Source organism: Setaria viridis, chromosome 2 (assembly GCF_005286985.2).
Source record: "Setaria viridis chromosome 2, Setaria_viridis_v4.0, whole genome shotgun sequence".
In the NCBI taxonomy this organism is placed as follows: domain Eukaryota; kingdom Viridiplantae; phylum Streptophyta; class Magnoliopsida; order Poales; family Poaceae; genus Setaria; species Setaria viridis.
The window spans coordinates 34,077,122-34,098,686 of NC_048264.2; the positions used below are offsets into that span (position 1 = coordinate 34,077,122).

At 50.8% G+C, this 21,565-nt stretch overlaps 2 pseudogenes; both read left to right on the top strand.

Moving 5' to 3' along the window:
- Positions 1 to 6,475: 6,475 nt before the first annotated feature.
- On the top strand, positions 6,476 to 7,941 carry LOC117846060 (anthocyanidin 5,3-O-glucosyltransferase-like; annotated as a pseudogene).
- Positions 7,942 to 10,538: 2,597 nt separating this feature from the next.
- LOC140221922 (uncharacterized) lies at positions 10,539 to 13,413 on the top strand (annotated as a pseudogene).
- Positions 13,414 to 21,565: the final 8,152 nt, after the last annotated feature.

Consider the following 21,565-nt stretch of genomic DNA (forward strand, 5'->3'; position numbering starts at 1 on the left):
TGACCCAGGGCGTAGGGGGTCGACCTCATCCGGGCCCACAAGACAAGTATCCGCCTCGGGCGCAGACTGGAAGATAGGAGTGCGGATCTCGTGGGCCCCCTGCCGATCTCGCCATAAATGCACCGTGGCTCTGGCGCAGAAAGGCGTCCGCGCCCCCGACGTGACCCGCCACAAGTACCCATGCACGACCGCACAGCACAGCTACAGTGGCCGCGGCTCTCCCTGATTCGCTACAGGGCACTGATGGTCTGCGCTGCCCGGCACAGGAAGAAGCCCGGCCCGTTCTCGCGCCCCGCGCATCCGGTGACAGGGACGCGACGTCTGTGTCCCATGGGCCATCAGCAAGATAACAGGATCGGCCATCTCCCCCCAATGTGCACAGTCACCACGACTGAACACCATCATCATGTTTGGCGGCAACGGTCACCGGGGAGATCGTCGACAGGATCCGAGGGCAGCCGCCCTCCCCCGGTGGACGCGCTGACAGGATCTGAGGACCGGAGCAGGAGGCGGCGGCCCTGGGACTTGATCCTCCTCCTTGTATTTTACTTTGCTTAGCTTATCTCTTTTACTTCTCCTCACACCCGGTCTCACCTGTAACCCCGGTGTCCTCCTTGTGCTATAAAAGGAGAACCGGGGGCCCTGAGACAGGGGACTCTCTCAAGCCAACAGAACCCGCACACTCTCCTTTGGAGCATCAGTGCACACCCAAGAGACTTGGGACCAGCTCCCTCTCTCGCCCTACTGTAACCCCTACTACAGACCCCGTGTGGGCAACACGAGCAGCTCCTCATACTGGACGTAGGGCTTTTCCTTGCCCGAACCAGTCTAAACCCCGTGTCTCCCATGCCACCATCCGAAGCCTTACGCGCATAAAAGAAATTTACTAGTCCTAGTCTTGATCCACCAATCTTGACAACGACAAGCTCAGAAACTGTAGCAAAACTACAGGAAAGGTGTAGAATCCCAAGCTTCTATTGATAGAGAACAAGATAGAGGAGTCGGATCGGGAAAAACTTATGATCTGACCCTCAGACCTAAGGAATAACTATACCGGGGTCCTCAGACTTAACACAGAGAAGTCCTTAAAATTTTACACAGATACCCTTGGTAAAAAAAAAGGTTACAGCCGAGCCCTCGGGCGAGGCGGACAAGGGTCGGGCGAGAGGGAAAAGGGGTCAGGCAAGATGGAAAAGGGGTCGGGTGAGACGGAAAGGGGTCGGGCGAGATGGAAAGGGGTCGGGCGAAATGGAAAGGGTTGGGCAAAACGGGCAGGGGTTGGCAGCTTACCTTTGGGTCTACCGATGAAGTCTTGGGGTCGGGAAGAAGCAAGCTCAGGCGGAACGATGAAAGGTGCTAAGGCTTGGGCGGCGGCGAGGTCCGGTGGTGCTCCGGCGGCGGCGGTGCTTCTTTTGGACAACAATTAAGTTCTAGCACAGCGCGAAAGAAGCAAGCAGCTGGTGGGTTTGGAAAGGCGGGTGTTGAGTGGAGAAGGGGAGTTCCTCAAGCTTATGCGGCAGTGCTTGAGCACGAAACAGAGGAAGGTGCGGCAAAGCAATGATGGTGAAGGGAAATTCGGTAGAGGCTCTGGTACTCCCTTTTCTAGCTGTGCGGAAGAGAAGGGGTTCGGGCATCGCGAGGATAAGGTCGAAGAGGATGGAGTGCTCTGCCGTGGTGGCGATTGGTCGATGCCTCCATTGGCCGGCAAAGCGGAGCTTCGGGGACAGGGTCTTCGGTCATTGGGCACTGAAGACAGAGCTATGCAGGCGCGGTATTACCGGGCGGAAGGATTGGCGGGGGCGAGCGCGAGGTCTGGTCGCATCAAGCACCGGATTGGGGGCGGCGGCTGGACCAACGTGTGGCAGGAAGGAGGGAAGGGGCTCTGCAGGTGAGGTGACAGGGCAAGCGGCGATGCTAGCAAGCGCAGAACCAGTGGCCTTGCCATGGCAAGCTACTGGCAAGGCGGGCGAAAGGAGTTGTCACTGCCAGCGCAGTGGTTGGCGAAGACAGTATCGTCGCGGGATGCGCGCGTGGGCAGCGGGACTGAGGGGCGACGGAAAAGCCGGAAGGTGTTGGGGCGCGCGTCCAGGAATCCGGGTGAGATGTGCGCGGGAGGCGAGGCGGACTGGCTAGGCAGCGGCCAATCCTTGGTCGCAGTGGCGACAGGGCGCCTGGTGCGGCCGGCGAGATCTTGGGCGAGACGAGACGAGGCGGAAAGGGCTGCAAGGACCTTCCGTGCGCGATTGGGAAGGAGGCACGCTGATCCATCTTGTCGCGGCCGGCGACTGGGCAAGGCGGGTCTCGTCGAGGAGACTATGCCACGCGGCGGCGGGGCTCTGAACAGGGTGCACGCTTGCTCTGGCGCGCTTGACCCGAGAGATCCGTGGGATCTGTCTTCTAGGTCCATCTTCCAGTCTCTGGCTCTCCCAAAGCTCCAAAGTTCAAAAGAACACTGGTTCCGGGACTTAGAGAAAAACAGCGGTTTCTAGGTGTCAGGGGTCGGGGCTGATTAGAACTGCAGATTTGGGAACCTTCAGAGTCAAAAAGAATTAAGGTCCAACTAGTAAAGTTGTAGCAGGGACTTCGTTCTCCAACTTTCACAAAGGAATTTCTTGGCGTCCTGCTCAACTTTCCAAAGATAAACCCTCCCTAAGGCGCTAGGTTGGCTGAAAACCAGACTTTAGCCGATATGGCTCAAGAAGACTGAGTCAACAGATTAGGGGCTTGTCTTAAGATTAACTCGGCTGATTTAAACCCAAGTCGTTACAAGAAGGTTCAGGTAAATCTTTCACAACTCTGCGAAGACTCATACAGTTCATCATGGAGTGCTTGGAGTGTGGGTGCCATGGGCATTGCTTCTTCAGGAGCTCCTTGAACGGAGTCCTCTCTTGATTTCCGCCACTCTTCTTGGAGGATTGGGACATCACCGCGACAATGTTGTCTGGCTTCCTCTTGCGGTTTTGACCACCCAAGTAGTTGCCTCGGTTGTCGTTGGGACGATCGTTGCGATTCTTGCCGTTGCTCTGGTTGTTGTTGTTATGGCCTCTGTTATGACTAGATTCAAACCGTTCGATCTCGTTGTCTTCTTCATCTACCCAGGCTTGTATCATGGTCTTGAGAGACTTTATATCCTCCGGGCGTCTTCTGCTAAAGTCTTGGAACATCCGGCGGTCATAGAGACTGTTCTGGAAGCACTCTATGGCATCCTTCTCTAGGATGTCCATGATAGTGGCTTTCTTGTCGAAGAAACGACGGTAACTATGTAGGGTTTTGCCTTGTTGTTGTTTGATTTGCGACAAGTCGATCCTATTGCCAGGACGTTGCATTGCCCCTGCAAAGTTGTTTGTGAATGCCGCCTTCAGTTGACTCCACTTGTCGATGGAGTTCCTTTTTAGAGACTCGAGCCAAGTGAGTAGCCCTGCCTCCATGCAGATGGAGAAGTAGATGACTTTGGTATTGTCGCTTCCTCCCGCTGTTTGGACTGCTAGCTAGTAGCACCTCAGCCATTGGACTAGGTCCTACTTGCCATCGTATTTGTTGATACCCGAAAGTTCAAACTTGTCGGGTAGAACCGTCTTGCGTGCTCATCTTGAAAAGGCGGGGAACCCGTCAGTGTCTTCTCCCGAGTAGTCGACTTCCTGCTCACGTTCATAACAACGTCCTTCAATGATGACACGAGTGTCGCGATTTTGGTTGAGCTGATGATGGAGGTCGAGAGGTTGCTCAGGTTCTTGGCAGGGCCCACGGTGGCCACGGCCTCCTAAGGGTCTCGTTCGACTACCTTTTTCCCTATGCTGACTTGCTTCGGGGTTCTCGATTCTAGGAACATCATTTCTGGTGGCCTCGAGGTGACTGGGATGCCTGCTGCTGCTGCTGCCATGTTGGGAAGAGGTGCGTCGGACTGAGCTGATCGGATTGTGCTGATCAAGTTGTTCGTACGCATGCTCTGCCAGTAGAGCCAGTTGCCTGGTGTACTTGTCTTGTGCCATCGTGCGAGTGAGCATGTCAATGGAGGCGATAGTGGTGAGAGGAGTGTGGTGATGTCGCGATTGAACTGGTTCAAACGCGTGATCCAAGTTCATGATGGGAAGGCGGCATCGGTGATCTGCTCATGACGTGTTCCTTGCTCGCCAGCGTGTCCTTGACTTTCGGTCTCTTCTCCCTATATGTTGGCGGAGAGGTCATCCGCTAACACATAGTCTAGATGGCGTTCGCGTCGTGGATTTCTTTCGGGTTGTTCAGCTCCGTCGCCGTCTTGAGCAGCGACGATGACGAGTAGTTCTTGCTCTGGGGAGAAATTACTCGATCTTGACGTGATGATCTCTGTGGGTCCGTCTTCTTCGTAGATAGGAGACAGAGGTGTTCCTTCCTGGTATGGATGGTTGTCGAGGTACGCGACATAGCGTGACTCGTTATCCTTGGCGAGAGTAGATGGCGTCATGTGGGGCTAGTAGACGAATCTGCCTTGTGGAGTAGATATGATTACTAGGCCCTGCTGTGGACCTGATAAGAGGATCTCCTCGTCCGGATCCAAGTAGTAATCGGGATCCTCGATCGAATCTGAGTTTATTTGCAATCTGGACAAGGTGTCTTGGTAGACAGCACTCGAGTTGTATCGTAGACCGATTCGCACGATCGCTCAAGCGCTAGCTTGTGGGAACTAGCCCGACTGGTGGGAGGAGTCGAGTTGTACTCGGACTCGTCCCTGGAACCTCGGAAGAGGTTGAAATTTTTGTTGAATTTTTCAACGGACTCCTCTAGAGCTTGGCTGTGGAGGTTGATGTCGTAGTGCTTCTCCTCCGAGGCCGGTGTGATGTGGCGGTGGAAATTTCCAGCGCCGTCCGTGATGCAGATCCAGGAGCTGAAAACTAACATCGTGCCTTCTTCGAACGCGATGGTGGGCTTGATGATGACTGGAGCCATCGAGTTCGTCAGTGGATCTTTAGTGAGAGCCCCTACTTGGCACGCCAGCTGTCGGTGTTTAGACCCGGCAACCTACCGAGGGGCTACCCGAGGTAGTGTTTGCGCATGGGGCTCGCTAAGATCAGGAACTCGAAGGTAAACTCAAACACACGATTTAGATAAGTTCGGGCCGCTAATGCCGCGTAATACCCTACATCCTGTGTGTTGGTTGGATTATATTGATTGATTGTTTGGAGGGGGTCCCTGCCTCGTCTTATATTGCCGGGGGTAGGGTTACATGTCGATTGTTGTACAAGAGTACTAGTCGGATTCGACTAGAGAGTTCTACTCTAATTGCTACGAGTAGTTTCCCAATCCTCGACTAGTCCTTATTCTCCACGTAGACCACGCCGTCCTGCACCGTAGTCTTCATGTTTGATACGTCTCGGTATACAACCACGTATTGTAGGATTGTCCAAATCTGCCGGTGGGCCCATAGATGTATGGCTGACAGTTATATCTGCTGATGGTGCTGCAATTTTTTATGAAAAACTTGTTTGTACCCCATGTGAACTCATATCTCAAGCAAGGCTTCTCGTTGCCCATCATCGAGGAATTCTCATCAGAGATGCATATATCCTCACTTCTTACTTAAAATGATTGTTAGCTATAGGTGGGAAACTATTTATGTGGTGGTGGTTCTAAAAGATTCCACGTGGCCCTAGAAGCTGGCAACACTATCGGAGGTCAACTCTGTTTGATCGGTCTTGGTGGACATTTGGGCGTCATGGGCACGTGCCCCGCGGTCCTTTTATGGACATCAGCATTGGCGCATTGCGTTCTTTGTGGTCCACCATGGAGTGTGTCTACGTATATTTATAGGGTATAAATATGTATATACGTGTATATATATAAACTTGTGCAATTTTTGTGCAAAAAGGACTAACGATACAACGTGTTGTCTTATTTTCAAGAAAAAGAAGTGTCACGCGTTCACGGTTCACGTACTACTCATGGATAAGAACGTGCAAAGGCTACGTTTTATATGCCGCGAAGGTCAGACGACAAAGACGCCCATTAGTCGCTGTGCCGTGATTTATAAGCAGCAACATTATATTATTGCAATTTGGGATCAAGGTCGTCCCTCGTCGTTTACCGCGTTAGGTGCCCCCTAGGCCCCAACATCTGCAATTTTGTATATGCGTTAGCAGAGAAATTTCTGCGTGAATGTTGTTGGACTGTCGACAGATAGATAAATGATTTCTCTTCGGAGGAAAAAAAAATTGAACCTAATTTCTGAAGCGGGACAAGGTCGCTGGCTTTCATACAGTGCCAAAAAAAAAATTGGCATTTGTCACCCCCAGCTTCCAGCCCGCAAGAAGAACGTGCCGGTGCCAGCCCAGTCCAGCTTTAAAGCGGGCGAGCTGGGCTCCCGGGGACAACCAGCAGGGCCTGCGGCCCAGCCACGACCTTAGCTAGCATGAGCGTTGCGCACTTGGCCATGTGCGACAAAGTAATAACCCACATTTTTATCAAAAAAAAGTAATAACCCACATTTTCCATTAGCATTCTTAAGGACCGGTCGCACCGCTCGATGTGTAGATAATCTTTTCGATTCAAACAACAATATCGTGTTGATTTCTTTAGAGGCAGCACAAGTTCTTTTAACGTGCACCGGTTATGCAAAGCTCAACATTATTCTTCTCTATGCTCCAAACCTCCCTGCTCTCTCAAGTCTCAACTCACCACCTGAAGCCACGGAGAGGACCATCGTTCTCTACCTGATGGAGCTGGCCAAGGTCCTCCTCGAGCACGGCCACGCCGTCACCGTGGTATTCATCGACCACCCAAGCAAACCTCCCGGCCTCGCCGCGGCCGTCGACCACGTCGTCTCCTCCCAGCCCTCCGTCTCGTTCCGCAAACTCCCGCCGGTAGCGGAGCCGCCTTCCGCCTGCGAGGATTTCATCGTCACTTACTCCTCATCCGCGCGCACAACGGGCGCCTCCGCAGCTTCCTCTGCTCCCTCCCTCTCCGGCGCGTGCACGCCCTCGTCATCGACGTGTTCTCCTTCGACGCCCTCGACGTCGCCGGCGAGCTCGGCGTGCCGACCTACGCCTTCTACCCCGCCGGCGCTGCCGCTCTCGCCGTCTACCTCCAGCTCCCTTACATGGCCACTAACATCCCAACAAGCTTTGGAGAGCTTGGGGACACTCCCCTCGAGTTCTTCGGGGTCCCTCCCATCCCGGCGTCTCACCTCAGCAGGGAGATGCGCGAGCGCCTGGAGAGCGACGTCTACAACGCCGCTTTGAGCAGGTGGGCTCGACTGCCGGACGACACCGACGGCATCCTCGTGGACACGTTCGAGTCGTTGGAGCCGCGGGCGGCTCGAGCTCTCAGCGACCCGGGCTTCCCCGCCGGCGGCCGGGCTGTGCCTCCCGTGTTCTGCGTCGGGTAATTGGTCAAAGCGCCCGGTGCGAGGAAACAGAGCACTACATCTGGGAGGCACGAGTGCCTGTCGTGGCTCGACGGGCAACCAGACCGCAGCGTGGTGTACCTCTGCTTCGGCAGCGCCGGCGTCCACCGCGAGGAGCAGCTCCTGGAGATCGCCACCGGCCTGGAGGTGTCCGGGCAGAGGTTCCTGCGGGTCGTTCAAGCCCCAAAGAACCAGGCGACCAACGGCGGGCTCAGCCGGAGGGTTTCCTGGAGACGACCAAGGGCCGGGGCCTCGTCGTTGCGTCCTGGGCGCCGCAGGTGGACGTGCTCCAGCACAGGGCGGTCGGCACGTTCGTGTGAGGCACTGCGGGTGGAACTCCGTGCTGTAGGCGGTCGCGGCGGGCGTGCCGACGCTGTGCTGGCCGATGTACGCGGAGCAGAAGATGAACAAGGTGTTCGTGGCAGAGGAGATGGGGATCGGCGTGGAGGTGCTCGGCTGATGTTTGATTGTTGAAGATGACACCATTCCTGCTTTGTCCAGATGCTCCAGGTTATTAAGATTATTATCTCTATGAAGAAAGGCTATCTGATTTGATCTTTCATGTACGCTCATGCATCCCGGGCTCCCGGCGAAGCTCATGTACGCCAGCCGGCCCCGTACTAGCGCCCCGTCCGCAAGATGAGCGTGCATCGCCTCGTGAGCCAGTCCGGCGAGTGTAAGGAGACGAACGCAGGACTTTCCTGGAGCCAGCTCGGTGCTCGACTTGTGGTGATTGTTTCACTCAGCTTACTACTGGCGTGCTGCTACGGTTACACCTGCAAGTCGTCATGCAGTCGACACCAGTGGTGCCCGAGCCCGACCGCAGGCCGTGGCGCGGTGCACGCTCGATCTGACGGTCCATGGAGTGAGAGAGGGAGGTAGCAAAAAAAAAGGGGGATTGCTACGATACACACGATCATTCCCCAGCCTCCTCACACTCGATTTTTTACTCTTCCTCCCTCTCACCAATCAAGGCAGTGCTGCTTCTTCTCTGCCTCCGACGAGGTTGGTGTTTGGGGTTCGGGTTTGGGGGGTTTGGGCTCCGGCGAGCTCTCCATTGACGGCTTTAGAGGGAAGACACTGGCGGCAGGGCGGCCCGGTGGTGGTGGCGGGCGCGGGGGTGGTGAGGCCGGCGACAGTGGCACGGCCAGCCCGGGCGGTGGAGGAGGCCGGTTGGGCCAGATAGGGGCGGGGCGACGACGGTTGCGACGGAGATGGCGCGACGTGCCGGTAGCTGCGCTCCGGTGAGACCCTAGCCTACCGCGGCGGGGCAGCGGGTCGTCTGGGCGGCGGTAGGGCAGAGAGCTCAGAATAGGAAAGATGCATCCGAAGGAAGAGGAACAAAGGGAGGTTGAAGAAGATGCCCTGACCGTTGGATCATATCATGTGGTCAGCAAATTCGGGTGTCAGGGGCCTGAGAAATGCTCGAGTTCCCCGTGGACAGTCCAAAAAAACCACACATGACACACCCAAGTACCCAACCAGGCTACCAGAGCCAGAAACCAGAATTGTTCGCAGTTTCTAGCCTTCAAGATCAAGGGTTCCACTAGCTAGCAAGGGTTCCACTAGCTAGCAGCAAAGGGAACGAGAGGCAACAACTGAACCGCATTTACCTCCTCCTAGCGCAAGCGAATGAGAGGTAGCAAAACAGCCTGACAACTCTTTGATGAAAAGATAAAAAAAAATAAAAAAAAAAAGCTCTGCCTTCCCTCTCTATTTATCCCAGAGATGGAAGGGTAGAGTCTTTTGGTGTTCTTTCCTGTTAAGAATTTTTCCAGTTAAGAATTAGGGTTTCAATTACTAGCTAATATTTCTCTCGTACCTTTTCTCGTTCATGGTTGGAGAACTTTCTACCATAAATCATGACCGAGGATTTCTTTCATCTGCTACTACGGCCGCGCAGCGCTGGTGAGCGCAGCATGCGGCGGGCGTGGTGTGGGCCGGCGCGTGGCGGTGCCCCCGGGGGGTGGGGTGGCGGGCGGGCGGGGGGGCATCTGATCCAGCTGTTGCTACTTGCTATGCCTGGGCCCTTGTTTACTTCCCAAGTTGGGAGGTGCCAAATTGGCATTTTGTCATAAATGCGACACTGTAGCGTTTCGTTTGTATTTGTGAATTATTGTCCAAATATTGACTAATTAGGCTCAAAAGATTCGTCTCGCAAAGTACAACAAAACTGTGCAATTAGTTTTTGATTTCGTCTATATTTAGTACTCCATGCATGTACCGCAAGTTTGATGTGATGGGGAATCTTCTTTTTGCATAGTGTCAAAGTTGGGAGTTTGGAGGGAAGTAAACAAGGGGTGGGTTTCGTATGACTCGTGACAACTTCAGAGAAGTCGACTTGGGAGTTGTGACCGGAGTTCCTTCGTCCCGACTGTATTGGTGACCGGCACGGTCGCACCGGTTCATGCGCTCGCTGCCCCCTGCTGGCCTGCCCTGATCGTTGTTGGCTGCTGCTGCTAAAGCTGTGGGGCCGGGATGGGTGCGGATGAGGATAAGGCTGCTCTCCTTTTGTTTTTTTTCCTTTCCGGTTTGAGGTTACCTGCCCTGTCCCTGCGCAGCGGTTGCAGCAGCAAAGAACCAACCACCCATCTCAACCATTGACCGGTGTTGGTCTCTCTCCCAGTCTCCCCCTTCCTCACACATCCCAAAAAAGGATATTGAATCAGACCATTTCTTGTAGCACTACTGATGAATGTGGATCATTTCATTTTTCACCACTGAATCTGTTTCGTTGATACATGATCCCATTACCATTGGTACGTAAAAATCAGCTTGTACATTCGACCAGCAAGCCAGTATTCACCGTCATCGTAATCATAATAAGAGCTTGTTTGGCAGTGTGGCTGTAGCTTCTCTGATGAAGCAGCTTTTTTAGCTTCATATTTATTGGAAAAATATTTATCAAAACGGTTTCTTCTGGTTGTGTAGCATGAATAAGAGGATGAAATGTTTTTTTCCTTTTTCCTTTTTCCTTTTCTTTTTCTCCTTTCTTCCCATTATTTTTTCTCTTTTCCCATTATTTTTTTTCTTTTCTTTTTTCCTTCCCGATCCCTTTCTCTTCCGTCCTAAAAAAATTCCCTCCACCTCTCGTGCTAAGGCGGTGAAGTCGCGAGGGGAATCAGAGCGGCGGCAGCAGCTTGCCGTGCTCGCATGTTGCGAGATGGAGGTGGAGAGGGCAAAGGAGACAGAGAGGGAGGGGAGGAAGAGACTCCGTGAAAGGGGATCGGCGGTGCCGAGCAGCAAAAAGGAAGACCCTGAAACTATGGTGGCGCAGGAGAGGTTGGCATGTTTGGCGACGGAATCGTATGAAGCGTGGAAGAGGAAGTATGAGGAGGCGAAAGGAAAGCCGAAGGTAGACCTTTACGCGTTGGAGGCCAGTTGATTTCCCGATACCTGGAACGTGCTCTGGTCCGGCTACTTCGGTTCCTTCGATGACACCAGTGAGTCATGACACCCTCCTCAATTGGGCTAATTAGGGTTTTTGCTACTTTTTGTCATTAACCAATCCATCCATTATCTTCTGTATCTCGATTGATTAATTCGTACCAGCTAGCAATACTGTTTCCTCCCATCAAAAGTTTATGCATTTGCTACTCTAGATATAATATATATAGGTTTTTTACAATCTTCTCATGATACATAGATGTGGTTGGATCAGAAATGAACAACAATAAATAAGCTGAGATGCGATTCCTATACATTATTTTTTATATGCTTATGCATGTTAATTATTGTCACAATTGTTATCACGATGGCTGCTGGTATTGATTTCTATCTGAACTCATTTGAAATTGCATACGTTATCTGCAGCCAAGATCAAACCCACGCGCTTTACAGATGAGCCTTCACCGCCTTACACTGCCACCACACGCAAAACTCTACAGATCTTCTCAGTCAAAGTTGGAGGAATAGGAGAGGGTTTACATTGGCCGCTCCAGGTGTTCAGTATGGTTGCCCTACGTGACTCAGTTGATCACAATCGCAATATTATCTTCCAAACGCACGAGGGATAACTGCCAAATCCTCACTGAAAAGGTTCGCACTATATGTATATGCCTGACCTGGAGTACGATTCACTTTTTCCCCTTATTATTCTGCCTAAACCATCACCCGTAGTTTTCTACGACTTTCCCATACACCTGTCTGGTCGTTATGCTTGGAGTTTGTTACCATGCCGTATTTTCACACCTGCAATTCCTCAAAGATGTTAGTTAATCTGTTTAATTCCGTCAAACAGTATCTTTGACGAGCTTCTAGAATTTAGGTGTCATGGAACTTTGATTGTATTGAGTTGCTTTGTATAACTTACAATGCCTCACGATTGTAGAAGTGCCACATCTAGTAGTTGCTTTGTAGAACTTACAATGCCTCATGCCCGTATAAGTGGCATGCCTATTAGGCTATTACTTTGCATTTGAATCATGTAGACAACTCAACCTTTCTGTAACAAGCGAGAATGACGTAAGATACGCGTACGATAAAATTAAACTATATGTGTATGGGTTTTATGTACACAAGTTAATTACTATATATGCACCCATGCTTGGAGTTTCCACCATTCAGTATCTTTGATACCCTCCACCATTCTGAAACTCACAGTGCCTGACACCCATTGAAGTGCAATTCCTATTAATTGAATTTGAATCATGTAGACAGCTCAACCTTTCTGTAACAACTAACAAGCGAGGACATAAGATATGCATATGTCTATGGGCTTTATCAAACGTACACAAGGAAATTAACATGTCTAGCAAGTTAAACAGGTGCACGTTGTCGGAGGCCCTAGGAAAGGTTGCCTGCAATTCTTTTACCTTACTCAGACTGTCTCCTAAGGTATCCATGCACCCTGACAATGTACCCTTTTGCCCATTAATCTGTTTTGAACTAGTGTCATATATTTTTTTCTTCTTCTTGCGCTTGATACTTTCTTGTGTTTTCTCCTCTATTCTGGCTTGAACATGTACGTTTTAGGGTTATTTGCACTGCATTGGCAAGCGGTTATGCATTGCAAGACATTCTTAATTATTAGCCTGTTTATTATTTGTATATACACCGCAAATATCATTTTTCTACGGCTAGTGTCCTTCTTGGATGCACCCTATATCATTAATGGTGTTGAGTTTTCCTTATGCTGTTTTGTATTGATAAGCTTCTAGTTGACTGTTGACCTATCCTTTCGCTTCAGTTTACTTATTGTTTATTTACTGCTGTTCCATACAGGATCCATGTTTAACACTGACGGGTCCTGTACGTGCTGTTGTATTGCTTGATCCTGTGACCTTTGAGGTTAAGCTGACAGTGAAGGGAACTACTGAATCTGATGATAAAGACTTAAGCGCTCTAGCTGTGCCATTATTGTGCTGGGTTCGAGATGAATCCTTACTTAATGCAAATTACACAAGCAAGCTTAGCACCGTACAGCTTACATATAGCCATCTTCTTAGCTGTGTGGAAGCCTCGATAAGTGTGCTAGTCAGTAGTGGGGCACCCCTAGGTCGTGTTCTATGCCTTGTTTAGTTCCCAATTTAGGAGTGGCAAAATTGGCATTTTGCCATAAATGCGCAACTGTAGCATTTCATTTGTATTTGTGAATTATTGTCCAAACATTGACTAATTAGGCTCAAAAGATTCGTCTCGCTAAGTACAACAAAACTGTGCAATTAGTTTTTGATTTCGTCTAAATTTAGTACTCCATGCATGTACCGCAAGTTTGATGTGATGGAGAATCTTCTTTTTGCATAGTGTCAAAGTTGGAATTTTGGAGGGAACTAAACATGACCTTACTTGACTCTGCAGATGGGGAAGTCCCTGTTACTGGTGATGGCGTGATGAAGCTTTCACGGCATGTTGTCTCTGTTGAAGTAAATGGAAAGTTGAAGGTTTCTGTTGAGGCATGGCGTCAAGGTGATAACCAGGTTGTGGAAAGATGGAAGGAATTCCCACCAAAGAAGGCTGATAGAAGCCATGGTATGCTTAATTTTGGCTTCTGCAGGATGAAAGTCACCGTTGCCTGGTCGCTTATTGCGGTTGACTGACTCTTCTTGCTGTGACAGTTCAGTTTAGTTGTTTGAAGTAATGATGCTGCAACTATGCTGCATACTGAAAGTTTCGAACTAGGGTATTATTTCCGAACTGTGGTTTTGTAGGTACCAAGTAATTTGTGGTATCGGCTTATGTTTGCTGTATCATGACTGCCCTGTATCAGGATTGATTACGCTACCATTTGATCACCCAGCTGTAGTATTCTACTCCTTCCATTTCAAATTATAGGCTGTTTTAATTTTCTAAGGTCTCGTTTGGTTCCCAGGACTAAAGTTTAGTTCCTATCGTATCGAATATTTAGATACTAATTAGGAGTATTAAACATAGACTAATTACAAAACTAATTGCACAGATGGAGGCTAATTCGCGAGACAAATCTATTAAGCCTAATTAGTCCATGATTTGACAATGTGATGCTACAGTAAATATGTGCTAATCATGAATTAATTAGACTTAATAGATTCGTCTCGCGAATTAGCCTCCATCTATGTAATTAGTTTTATAATTAACTCATGTTTAGTCCTCCTAATTAGCATCCGAAGATTCGATGTGACATGGACTAAACTTTAGCTCAAGGATCCAAACACCTCCTAAGGTTCATAGATATTATCATACATCTAGATATAGTATATGTTTAGATGCATAATGATATCTACGAACCTAGAAAAGTTAAAACAACCTACAATTTAAAACGGAAGGAGTATTCAAAAACTAGCTGCTTATGCTGTGCACATCTGTGATCTGTTTAACTGGGTGGCATTGTTCATCGAATCATTTCATTGTTCATCGATGATCTCAGCTATATGCGCACTGTTGCCCTTCCAACTGAATGATTTTCTGGTGGTTTTGTGGTTTTAAAGTAGTCTGTACCGTGTAATGTAGCATCTTGATAAGTTTCACATATATTCCTTCGTTCCAAATTAGGTCGTTTTGATTTTCTAAGTTCATATATATTATTATCTAGACACATATTATTATGCATCTAGATAAAGGGAGCAGCGTGCATCTCTACTGATAAATCGGTCTTGCCCCAGTTTACGATGGACATGATACAATGTCGCAAAGTGAAAGTGGCCTGATATTCCTATTTGCAACACGTGTCTTGAGAATGGAACACCGGAATAGTATATGTTTGTGGTGTCATAGTACGCGCGTTTGGTGAGTGGGCCTGCCTTGTTTATGCTCGGTGAATTTGTTTCTTGGAGCAAGAGTCTCCCAAAAATTCTTTCTCAAGATAGGAAGCCCTACTAAAAATTTATTTTTTAAAATTATATCATATCGTCCCACAACAGATTCCGAGTAATATAAACTCCCCGATATTTCAAAGTCGTGAATCCTATCCTCCATTCAATCACCGTCCATCCATTTCTCGCTTCTTCCCCACTTCCCTATTCCAATCCTTCCTCCGCACCCCCGACCCTCCCCTCCGCCTCCGCACCCACCTCGCCTCCCCCAATCTGCGCGTGCGCCTCGCCACCCTACCCCGATTGCTACCTCCTCGTGGTGGGCGCCGCTCCGATCCGCCCGATCCGCGCTGCTCCTGGGGCTCCGGCGCGCGGCGGCGGCGAGCGGCGGGGCGGCGCAGGGATGGACTCCGAGGACAACATGCACGACGCGAACGGCTCCGCCGCCGGCGACTTCTACAGCGGCGGGGAGGCCGGTCTCGCCGCCAGCGACGACGGGGACGCAGACTACGACCTCGCCGACCGCGACTCCGACGATTCCCGGGAGCTCCTCTCGCACCGGCAGCAGGTGATCTCGGGCTCCCAGCCGCGGACCTCGGCCTCCGCCTCGTCTGCCTCGACGACCCCTCGCTGGAGCAGGAGGGCCTGGTCAGCGTGGCCGCGGTCGAGCACGTGCCCCTTTCCGCCGTTGCCAGGCCGCGTCGAGGCCGCCGCCGCCGTGCTCCTCCCTCCCTCGCCTTCCTCCCGCGCGCCCCCCAGCGCCGCCTGCGGCCCTGGCAGCTTCCGCCCTGCCTCGGTTGCATCTGCATCCCTCTCGCGCCGCCACCGCCGCCGTACACCTTGCCGCTGCCACCGCCGCTGCAGACCTTGCTGCCTCCCACGAACTGGCGCGAGCGGTCAAAATGAGAGGAGTTCCTCCACGGGAAGGATGAATCGCGCAGGAAAAGTGCCTCGGGGGCGATTGGGGAGGGGAGACGCGCCGCGCGAAAATGCATTTCTCCCTAAAACATGTTTTCGGGAGGTTTTGTGGGGTTTTTTTGAATTGTTTTTACTCCCTCCGTCCTAAATTATTCGTTTTAGATTTTCTATATATAAAACTTTTACTACGGATATAGATGTATGAACGTTTAGATATGTAAGTAAAAATTATGTATTTAAAAAAGTTAAAATGAGGACGGAGGGAGTATCAAAGAACCCAGGCATGGAAGGACGGCGGCTCGTCCCGAACAGAGATTGCCCGGTTCCCGTCGAACGTGGTAGCAGGCTAGCAGCACGTCCTCTCTGATTCCTTCTGTGCACGGCAACACCAAACTGTGAATCCAAGTATGAATTACTTTGTTTTGCTCTTTTTTCTGTGTGCTCTGTGCTGTGTGCTTGTATCTCCATGACTCTGCATAATATGCCAGTGCAAAAAAAGATGGCTAAAAAACAATACTACATTGGGCCGAATTTGGGCTTCTAAACAGGCCAGGCCTATCTATTAATCTAGAAAAGGAAGCCCAATGTTTTGGTTCGGCCTCCTTTTTTTTTTTATCCCACGCGGCGGCCACGCGAAACGGATCGGCCTTCGCCAACCCAGACGGAATTCCACTCGTATCCGCCGTTCTGGCAATTCAGTTGAGCGAAGGAGAAAAATCACACCGGCAACCGGCGGCGATCGAAGGCATCTGCTGCTGGCGTCGTGTGCCTGGCGGGTGGATTGCGCCGAGAAGACCCAGTTATTAGTTCCTTCTGCTACGACGCCACCCACACAACCGAGACAACCCCACCTCGGGCGGCGACATGGACATGGAGGTTGAGAGGGCAGTGAGGGAGATGGAGAGTAAGGGGAGGAAGAGAGTCCGCGAAAGTGGGGCCGCAACGACGAGCAGACAGAGGGAAGACCCTGCAACTCCGGCGGCGCTGGAGAGGTTGGCACGTTTGGTGGCGGAAGCGATCGAAGCATGGGAGAAGAGGGCCGCGGAGGCGAAAGGGGGCCCGTCTAATCAGCGTGGGAAGCCGGAGGTGGACTATTACGCCTTGAACAGGCTCTGGTCCGGCTCCTTCGGTTCCTTCGATGACACCAGAGTGAGTCACGATGGTTTCTTCTCCGTTATGCTAATTATAACTCGATTATTATCAATCAGTGTTTTGATAGCGTCCATTATCTCCAGTTGTTGTATCTCGATCGATTAATTCATACTACTTGCTAGCATTACTGTTTTCTCATCAAAATTTATGCCACTGCTACTCGTCTCCGATAGCTATAGCATGTATTGTTTTGTGACATCTTCTCTTGATACATACCTCGTAGATTTGGTTGGATGAGAAAAACAAAAACCCGCAATGCATAAGCTGAGATGCGATCCTTGCAGATTTTTGTGTTTTTTTAAACACCGTTTGCACATGTTAATTAGTCACTATTCTTATGACAACTGCTGCGGCTATTAGACTACAGTACTCTACCTAAACTCATTTGAAATCGCCTCAAATTACTTGCAGCCAGGATCAAACCCATGCGTTTTACAGATGAGCTTGCGCCTCCTCGGACTGCCTCCAAATGCAATACTCTACAGATCTTTTCAGTCAAAGCCAGAGGAATAAGAGGGAGTTTACAGTGGCCGCTACAAGTGTTTGGTATGGTTGCCCTACGTGACCCAGTTGATCACAATCGCAATATTATCTTCGAACGTACAAGGGATTACTGCCAAACCCTCACCGAAATGGTCTATACTATCTCTAGCCTGGAGTACCATTAATTGTTTCTTACTTTCTTGCTGTGCTGCCTAAACCAGCAATAATTTTCCGCAACTTTCTTATACACCTTTCAGGTCATTACTATGCATCCACGCTTGGAGTTTGTTACCGTGTCATCTTTACACACCTGTACTTTCTCAAAGATGTTGGTTAATCTGTTTAATTCCATCAATTATTGATATCTTTGATGATGAGCCTATGGGATAGAGGGGTGTCCTGAAATGTGATTGGATTTAGTTGCTTTCTAGAACGTACAATGCCTCAACCCATAGAGGTTCATATTACTTGCATCTGAATCATGTAAAGAACTCAGCTTTTCAGTAATTACCATCTCTAGCAAGTTGATCAAGCAGGTGCATGTTGTGGGAAGCTCTAGGGAAGATTGTCTGCATGTTTTTTCCCTTATTCCTGACTGTCTCCTTAGGAATTCTAGGCTCCCATGTATATGCTTATTAGTGTGTTGATTATGTACACAACAATCTCATTTTGTATCGCTAATGCATTAGGTTAATAATTGTTGCCGCACATTTCGCCCTGCATTATGTTTCTATACTATCTTTTTTTTATTGACCCTATATTATTATGAGACCTTTTCTTCTTTATGCTGTTTTGTATTGATATAAGCTACTTGATGTTAGTCTTTTCTTATTTTGCTTCAGTATATATACTTACTGTTTATTTGATTCTGTTCCATACAGGATCCATATTTAGTGCTGACAGGTCCTATCCGTGCTGTAGTATCTTTCGATAATATGACCTTGAGGTTAAGCTGACAGTGAAGGGCACTACTGAATCTGATGATAAAGACTTAAGCGCTCTAGCTGTGCCATTATCGCGCAGTGCTTCGTGTATTTCCTGCTTGTCTGATGTAGATTACACAAGCAAGCTTTGCACCCTAGAGCTTAAGGGTGCTTTTGGTTGGACTTTCCAACCTGCTTTTGCAAAAGCAAAAGCCAAAAACCAACCAAAGAACTTAAAAGTCATAGGTGCTTTTGCCCAAAAGCTACTTTTGCTCCAGTACAAAATTAAAAGCATCTCTTCCTCTGCTTTCAAGTGCTTTTGGGGTAAAAAGTTACCCACCTGCCACTCATTAACGGTTCGTTTTGCTTCCCCAGTTGTATTTTCTCCCCGACGCGCAGTCCCCTCCGCCTCCTTCGCGCGCCTCCCCCGCCGCCTTCGCCCGCGTGCTGTCGGACATCTCGGAAGCGGTGCCGGCACCGTCGTGGCGGACGGACTGGATCCTCACCGACTACGCAGCGTACTGGGTGCCGGAGGCCGCGGCGAGGCACGGCGTGCCGTGCGCGTACCTCAGCCTGTAGGCTGCCGCGGCGCTCGGCTTCTTCGGCACCCCGGAGGTGCTCATGGGCTGCGGCAGGCACGCCAAGATGTCGCCGGAGCACCTCACCGAGGTCCCCGACTTCGTGCCCTTCCCGAGCACCGTCGCGTACCGCGGCGACGAGGCGCGCGGGATGTTGCCGGTCGCGGTCGCCGACGTGTCCGGCGTGGTAGAGCTCCACCGCTCCGGCATGTCCATCGCCGGCAGCCAGGTCGTGGGCATCAGGACCAGCATGGAGTTCGAGCCGGAGTGGCTGCGGCTGCTCGCCGAGCTGTACCAGAAGCTGGGTGCCTCAGGTGAGCTTCCTGGCTCACGGGTCCGGTGTATCGGATGTTCTCAGCCGAGAAAGAAAGCTCGAAGAAGTCATCATCGAGGATGCTCCACTGTTAGCAAGTATCATCACAGATGGTCTAACGTGTGTGTGGCCTGAAATCCCTCTACTATTTTCTCGAAAAAATGCCTCTGTACTATTGGAGCAGTGCTGTCCGAGGCAAATGGCTGCTTCACTTCAGTTAGTCTTTTACTTGCCAAGTATCTATGTTCAAAGATCTATATTTTCACACTAGAACAGGTACAAGAAAAAGGCTATGTAAAAGACCCTTCTCTTCTTGATAATATAATTCTATGCAGCTCTCCTTTGATGGTCGGTAGGAGAGGAGGATGGTAATGTTGAGGGATGGTATCATTGTATAATTTTTTTGATGGATATTGTTCTATTTATGTGGACCAATCACTTTGATGGATGAAGAACATATAAAATTTATTTTTTTTCCTTTCTAAAAGTCATTTATATGTGAATTAGTGAACACATCATTTTTATTACGAGCAATTTGCATATAAACACACCCACAGACCTTTAGGGGCATTACAGGTATTTCTTACACAGCCTACAATTTCACAGCTGCTCTAACCAAATGGTCTTCTGCTTTTCCCACAGCTGCTTTTTCACAGCTCACAGCTCACAACAGCTTTTCCAAAAGTCACAGCCCAACCAAACACACCCTAAGGGTGCCTTTGGTTGGGCTTTCCAACCTGCTTTTACTTTTGCAAAAGCCAAAAGCCAACCAAAGGGCCTAAAAGCTCTACGTGCTTTTGCCCAAAAGCTACTTTTGCTCTAGTACAAAATCAAAAGCACCTTCCCCCTGCTTTCAAGTGCTTTTGGGGTAAAAAATTACCCACCTGCCACTGATCATGAAGGTAACGATTCGTTTTTTGCCCCGATCTATTTCTCCCGACGCGTCCGTCCGCTCCTCCCGTCGCCGCACCCCGCCGCCCGTCGCCGCCGGACATCGTCCGCCGGCCCGCCATCCGCCGCCCCCGGTCGCCGGTCCGCTTCCCGCCGACCCGGCGCCCCCAGCCGCCCGCCACACCCCCGCCCCCGGACGGCCGCCGCCCGATGACCCCGACTGCCGCCGCCCGCCGCCCGTCGCCCCAGGTCGCCGGCTGCTGTCCTCATGTCCAATACTAGCTGTACTGGCAACAAACTGAACACGACCTAGGGATGCCCCACTACCAACTTGCACACTTATTGATGCTTCGACAGAGTAAACAATACGGGCATACTGGGGCGACGGGCGGCGGCAGTCGGGGTCATCGGGCGGCGGCCGTCCGGGGGCGGGGGTGTGGCGGGCGGTTGGGGGCGCCGGGTCGGCGGGAAGCGGACCGGCGACCGGGGGCGGCGGATGGCGGGCTGGCGGACGGCGTCCGGCGGCGACGGGCGGCAGGGTGCGGCGACGGGAGGAGCGGACGGACGCGTCGGGAGAAATAGATCGGGGCAAAAAACGAATCGTTACCTTCATGATCAGTGGCAGGTGGGTAATTTTTTACCCCAAAAGCACTTGAAAGCAGGGGGAAGGTGCTTTTGATTTTGTACTAGAGCAAAAGTAGCTTTTGGGCAAAAGCACGTAGAGCTTTTAGGCCCTTTGGTTGGCTTTTGGCTTTTGCAAAAGTAAAAGCAGGTTGGAAAGCCCAACCAAAGGCACCCTGAGTGAAGTTGGAGCGGTCTAGATGGTATGTTTGGCTAGAAGAGTGCTCTCAGCTCCAAAAAGACCGATTTCAGTGTGGATTGCCATTATTGCCTCCAATTTAGGTCCCACTTCATATCCTCTCTATCCCCATCCTTTTCTTCTTCTTGCCCCGGGGCTCCCGTCACCTCACAAGATCTCGTCGTCGGGATCCCTAAGTCTCTCCTCGCCGCGGTCGACGAGCTGCCTTGGCGTTCACGGCCCATGCCCTGACCGCCGCCGTGTTCCAAATCGATCAGGAGGGGTGGTAGGAGGGGCAGCAGGGGGCGGCAAGAGGGGCCGGCTAGCGGCCAGGAGGGGTAGCAGGAGGGGCGGCGGGGGTCGGGCGGCCACCGACGATTGGGAGGGGTGGCAGGAAGGGCTGGCCGGCGGCCGGGAGGGGTAGCGGGAGGGGCGCGGGGGAGGAAGATGACGACGCGGGAGGGAGGGAGTCACGGCGCGGGGGCTCGGGAGAAATAGAATCGAACCATTTTTTTTAACCAGTAGCATTGGTAGGTAATTACCCACCAACTTTATGAGGAGGTTCAAAAGAGGTGGTTTTAGAGTTGCAAAAGAGGTGCTCCAAAACTCCATTTGCACTACAGCTCTATAAAATTTTGGAGCTAAGGTATTTGGCTGAAATTTTTGCTGGAGTTGCTGGAGTTCAGCTTCAGAGGCATACCAAACAAAGCCTTGTCTAACACAGACCATGGAGTCCAGAAGCATGTATGTAAGGAGCATGTATGTATGGATGGGATACCCCCTTGCTCCAGAAGCTTCCTGGGTGGGGCCAGATCGCCAGAGCAACACACCCGGAACAAGCCAACCATCACTTTCGTAGTTGGGGACCAAAATATCTCTCGGCCGATCGAAGGTTCAACTCTCA